We start from the raw sequence: 6,937 nt of genomic DNA on the forward strand, positions 1-6,937 counted from the left end.
GGGATCGTATTATGTTTATGAGAACAGGGAGATGGTAACTGAACGTGGTCCACTGGAAAAATATGATGCAACTTATGAACAAACAAGGTGAATTGTAATTTTTTCTAGTTGAGCTTGGCAAGTAAAATTGGAATGGTTTGTATACAGCCAGAGGCGGACACAGACTGCCGGGGGCCCCTGTGCAAAGAATGTCCGCGCTTATAAAACTATACAAATCCATATTGCACATTTTATTTCTAGTTTAGAACACAAGAAACAAGCATAAATCATGCTACAAAGCACTCATGTAGCTAACTTATAATGACTTTATCTTGCTCATTGCACTGTCACGAATGGCGGATTAACATTGGGCGTGTTGGGCAGCCGCCCGGGGCCCGAGGCTCCTGGGGGGCCCATGGCTGCTCAAAGTACATTGTAGTTTTGTCGCGTTTTTGCCGTGAATCGCAGCAAAAACTGCGACTAAACTGTATTGTGTATGTCCTGAAAAAGGACCTTTAGACATAAGGTCACATGACCGCAGGACCTTGAGCAGCAGCTGCAAAATTCCACAGAGAAGACTGAGGAGAGCTGCTATGTAAGTATAAGGGGTCTGTATTTAGGGGGACTGTATTTAGGGAGTCTGGTGTGGGGTCTGTATTTAGGGGGCCTGGTTTGGGCTCTGTATTTAGGAGGTTTGGTGTCTGTATTAGCTTAAGGGGTCTGTATTTAGGAGGTCTGGTCTGGTGTCTGTATCAGTTTAAGGGGTTTAGGGTCTGTATATTTAGGGGTCTGTGTTAGTTTAAAGGGTCTGGGGTCGGCATTTAGGGGGTCTGTATTAGTTTGAGGTCTGGGGTCTGTATTTAGTGGGTCTGGTCTGGGGTCTGTATTAGTTTATAGGGTCTATTTAGGGGGCCTGTTCAAGGGTCTGTATTAGTTTAGGGGTCTTTATTTAGGGGTCTGTATTTAGGGGTCTAGTCTGGGGTCTGTATTAGAATAGGGGTCTGGTCTGGGGTCTGCATTACTTAAGGGAGTCAGGTCTGGGGTCATTATTAATGTAGGGGTCAGGTCTGGGGCCTGAATTTAGGGGGTCTATTAGTTTGAGGTCTGGGGTCTGTATTTAGGGGGTCTGGTCTGGGGTCTGTATTTAGGGGTCTGGTCTGGGGTCTGTATCAGTTTATGGGGTCTGTATTTAGGGGTCTGTATTCGTTTATGGGTCTTTATTTAGGGGACTGTATTAGTTTAGGGGGTCTGGTGTCTGTATTAAGGGAGTCAGGTCTGGGGTCTATTTAGGGGTCTGGTCTGAGGTCTGTATTAATTTAGGGTGCTTGTTCTGGGGTCTGTATTTGTGTAGGGGGGTCTGGTCTGGGGACTGCAATAGTTTAGAAGGTATTGGGTCTGTATGTATTCTATGATCTAGTCTGGGGTCCAAATTTAGTAGGCTGAGTAAAAGGGGTTGTCCGGGCACATCGATAGGTCATCTGTATAAAAAACGGTCTGTGCTCGGACAACCCCTTTAATGTATGGTCCTGGGCCTTTGTGTCTGAATTTGTGTGTTTCTATAGAGGCTGGAAATGGCTGCAGAAGTGATGGGCAAAGATGTCTCATCAGGAGAAGTCGCCATAAGGGTCTGCGTCAGATGGAGAAGAAAAGAAAACGGCTCCCATCAGAGAAGACATCACCTGTGAGTCACTGGATCTATAGGGGATCTGTCCCCTCTCCTGACATATTTGTTGTAGGTAATCCATGTATTCTACATATATCTGTGTACCCAGGACTAATATACAAATGCATGTTACCATTCCCATTGTCAAGAGGAAGTGTTCCTACACAGTGTGATACTGTCAGCGATGGTTGTAGATTTTCAGTCTGTAGGGACACAGCCCTTTGACAAGGGGAATCGTAACAACCATTTGTCAATGCACGCACAGAAAGCTGGTGTACACTATAGACACGGCAGAGCAGCGGTGGGGAAGGGGGGCCCAATTTTATGGAATAGCCAAGGGCCTATGGTCTACTTAATCCACCACTGACTGTCACTTATCAAGCAGGACTAACTTTTGATACTTCACCTATAGGAATGCAATAGTGCTGAACCGAGGAAGTGATGACAGAAAAGTTAAATTTTTTTATTATTTTAAATAAATACTTGCCATTCACTTCTATGGGAGTTACGGAAACAGAGTAGCTCAGCGATCTTTGTTGTTTTCATAACTCTCGACCATCTAATCAGGAAGTGGCCGGGAAGCAGCCGGAGCCGAGAAAGGCAGAACAGGGTTATGGGGGCCCCGTTCTAGAGATAGGTGCGGGTCCCAGAGGTGGGACCCGCATTTATCGGATGTTTATGGCATATCCTGTGGAAATGCCATAAATTTCCAAGATGGGCAAACACCTTTTTTTTTTAAATTCACAAATAATCTTTATTGCAAAACATCAGAAGTAAATACAGAGCATTAAGATGTGTAGACAACGTGTCCATTGCAAGTACAAAATAAAACAGCAGTTCAACACAGCGATGCGTCAGAGGAATCATAAGTTCAGTCGAGTAGGACAATGAAAGTTATTGAGTAAAGAAATAGCATACAAAATAATAGCATACATAACAATATAAAGCAAGCAGGTATTTTGGTAAGTATACACTCCCTGAATATTTATGAACCAGCGTGTAGAGCCGATCACTACCTAAGGCATAGTACAAACAGTTTCCACATGTAGAGATGCATAAAAGTATAACATAAAGATGTCGGGTAACATTCAGCAGAAGAGCTGGACCCATATTTATAGGGCTCGAGGGCGAGTCAGAGATTCTGTATTGGGGGGAGCAGACAGTAGCAGGAGACTGCAGCCATCTATCCCAAATTTTGATGAATTTCAGAGGACAGTTTCTATGTTGGAATAACCATTTCTTGTGGGCTAACATACTACCAACCAGAGACAGCCATTCTGCTAAACCAAGTTTTGGCTAACAGCTTTTTGGCATAATATAATGTCTCCACAATAAATGTATGGATATGACAGGAGTCATATTCCACAGGGTCAGGAGTGAATAGACAGGTCTTAGGGCACAGCGGGACAGGAGACCCCATGGGCAAACACCTTGAACTGTCCACTGAGCTCCACTCCACACATTTTCTACAGGTAGGGCAGCAACCACTACCTCCTAGTTCTTTTTATTTTCAGTCAGTCCCCTTCACGACGCTCAGCACACACACCACACAGTAAAAGAATCGGCAGGCTCAGGGGGTGGAGCAAGAAGAGCCCGAATATTGATTGGCTGAGAGGCTTAGCCAACCAGTATTAGGCTTAATATCAGCAACGCCGCTATCCCGGATCAATAACTGGTCTGAAGATAGTGATGCTGCTTGCTAGGTGAGGCGCGCTCTATCTTGTGGTCTTGGTCACCTAGTGAGCGTCACTGTCAGATGCTGCACTGCATCTGACAGTGACGCTGGTCACTAGGTGACGAAGACCACCACACAGAGCAAGCCTCGCCAGGCCCCTCTCCTCCTAATACATTTTCTAAGTAATAGATCGGCGCAGCCACACCACAGATGTAGGGGCCGCCCTCCCACCCTGTGCACTTTTGGCAACACAGATCGGGCACCCTTCCTTCACATATGTTATTGATGGCATCAATAACATATGGGAATGAAGGGTGGTCCTGATCTGAGTTGCCGAAAGTGCACAGGGAGGGAAGGTGCCCCCCTCCGTCTGCCACATGGCCGTGCCGATCTATGTTCCGATCTATGAGCACAGCTTTTAGGGCAGCTGAGTGAACCACCATAGTCTATAGTCATATAGACTCATCTGCTCATGATACATTTTCCAGGTAATGTTGATATGTATAGAAAAAATGTGTATTTATAACCATCAAGTAAATATATCATAAAGTGCATGTCCATCCAAAAAATAAAGCTTCCATGTGAGAAGTGTTCCTTTTCTCCATAGTATTGCACGTTTTAGAGCAAACGCTTGTTCTTCCTACTGTAACAAAAAGCAGGAAGTTGCAAGTAGAATTGCTGCCTGTCGGCATTGCATCTGCCCAGTCTGTATTTAATAACGGGAGTTCACTGCTGGCTTTACAATTTCACCAGCAATATAGTTGCCAGCAATTCTCAGCGCCCATTGACTTCAATGGAAGCTATATAATTCTATGTGTAGTGAGCTCCACCTAGAGGTGGCTGTCGGTAGACAGAATTTTAGCACTCTATTGCTGTGTAAAGGGAATAAATGGTTTAGACCTATGTATTGTAGTAATGGAGATCTGACCCCTATAAAGATACACTATATGGACAAAATTATTGGGACACACGACTTAATCATTCAATTTGGGTGTTTCATTCAGTCCAATTGCCAAAGATGTATAAAATCAACCACTTAGCCATGCCGTCTGCCTTTACAAACTCACTGAATTCCAGCATGGTATTGTAATAGGATGCCACCGTGCAACAAGTCAATTCATGAAATTTCTTCCCTCCTACTGTATATATTCCACGATTAGCTGTAAGTGGTATTATTGCAAAGTGGAACTGATTAGGAACCACAGCAACTCAGCCACAAAGTTTTGAGACCACGTAAAGTTACAGAGCGGGTCGTCGAGTACTGATGCACACAGTAAATAAGAGTCACTAACGCTCTGCTGTCTCAATAACTGCAGAGATCCAAACCTCCTCTGGCATTAACATCTGCACAAAAACTGTGCGTAGGGAGCTTCATGGCATGGGTTTCCAAGGCCTAGCAGCTGCATAGAAGCCTTACATCACCAAGCACAATGGCAAGCGGCTGATGGAGCAGTGGAAACGTGTTCTGTGGAGTGACGAATCACCCGTCTTATGTGAGAGTCTGTTGGACGAGTCTGAGTTTGGTGAATGCCAGGAGAACGTTACCTGCCTGACTGCATTGTGACAACTGTAAAGTTTGGTGGAGGAGGGATAATAGGTTATTTTTCAGTGGTTGGTCTAGGCCCTTTAATTCCAGTGAAGCGAAATCTTAATGCTCAGCATACCAAGACATTTTGGACAATTGTATGCTTCCTACTTTGTCAGAACAGTGTGACTGTGCCCCAGTGTACAAAGCAATGTCCATAAAGGCATGGTTAGGAGAGTTTGGTGTGGAGGAACTTCAGAGGCCCGTACAGAACCCCGACCTCATCCCCATCGAACACCTTTGGGATGAACTAGAACGGAGATTGCGAGCCAGGCTCTCTCATCCAACATCAGTGTCTGACCTCAGAAATGCTCTTCTTGATGAATGTGCAAAAATTCCCACAGACACACTCCAAAATCTCGTAGAAAGCCGAGCTAGAAGGGTGGAAGCAAGTATAAAAATTCCTTAAAGGGGAGCACAATGGAATGAATTACAGAGGGCACAACCTGTCTACTGGAGACAGTAAGACAGCTAAAGACTCAGGTGCCAATGATATTAACTTGAAATGATATGTCCTTTACTTTACACACGACCGTATTTTGGTCAGTATTTTGCATCAGTATTTACCAAAACTAGGAGTGGGCCCAAAACATGGAAGAGGTCCAAATCTTTCCATTATACTTTTTCTGTGTAGGTTCCACGCTTGGTTTTGGCTTATAAATAAAATACTGACCGAAATACTATTGTGTGAGACTGGCATTACACTCAACAAACACATACACATAAATACAGCTAACTACAACGGTTATCTCTTGAAGTGTAGTTCTGTTTTCCTGTATTGGCGTTTAAAATTCTCTATGTTGCTACTTGACAACAGACTACAAACTGCCACTGTGTCACCATGGACTGTTACAAAGAAGACATTTTTAGACTTGCTCAGGAGCAACTGAGAGCACTTTTATTGTTCATGCAGGAAATCTCTCTGCAGTCGATCTAAACTATGGACCTGCAAATGGACCTATGTGGTAACCTATATAGTTAGCTGTGTTTTATGTGTTTGTAGAGCTGTGGAGCTGCAAGGTCCATGACAAACAATGGAGATACATTTAAAGGTCCATGATTAAGACAATCATGACCTTGTGCACTGCTTCCCATCTAACTCTAAATAAAACATAGAACATTCTTGCAACAAATGGTTTCTATGTACTACCCTCAGCCTTTTATGGGCAGATGTAACAGGTTTAACTCAAGAAGGGCAACTCAAGCTGCAAATTAATTCATTTTCCTTCTGTTTCACACCCTTAATAATATATAGTTTTGTGTTTTGTTATTATGCGGAGGCCACGTGTAGATTTATTCTGTCTGGGCAGTGTTAAAGAGAAGGCAATGACAGTTGTGTTATGTTTGGCTGAGATTAGAAGCTTTACATTTGGTCCGTTGTCTTTGGTTCCATATCCTTCATTTCCTAGTACATGACTGACACAGACTAACAGCTCACATACCAAATCTAATAAAAAATATGTCAGTGTCTCGATCTCCTTCTCTGTTCAGCCACACTTAATTCTAACATGGCTTCTTCCGAAGGGAAACTGTTGGTGAAATTAATTTTTAAACTGAAAAGAAAGACGTGCCAAAGTAAAAATGTATTCTCGTGAATTAAATTGTGCTGCAAAACAATCATATGAAATTACAACTGATAGAGATAGTGATTTATTTGTTCAACACTGAAAAATACAAAAGTGAGATACATGTTTTGCTTTAATCAAATAAAACATTCATGCTATGATTCATCACATGAATAAAAAAAAAATTATTTTATAGATTTTATAAACAAATTGAAGCATAATTTGAGAAATATCTTTTAAAGGAAGGGAGGAGGATATGAATTCAATTTTGTATCATGTACATATAGAGATATCAAAGTCATATGCTCCGTATTGAGAATTAATCTAAACATGGATGCGGAAGGGTTTTAACTTTTTAGTTTTTAATATTAAATGTTAAAGCTACACTCTTTCTAAAAGTATCTCCCTGAAATACAATAGTAGTTAGAAACAATGTTCTTAGTTTTATAGTAGATGTGATTTTCAAGTAA

Source organism: Rhinoderma darwinii, chromosome 3 (assembly GCF_050947455.1).
Source record: "Rhinoderma darwinii isolate aRhiDar2 chromosome 3, aRhiDar2.hap1, whole genome shotgun sequence".
Classification (NCBI taxonomy): domain Eukaryota; kingdom Metazoa; phylum Chordata; class Amphibia; order Anura; family Rhinodermatidae; genus Rhinoderma; species Rhinoderma darwinii.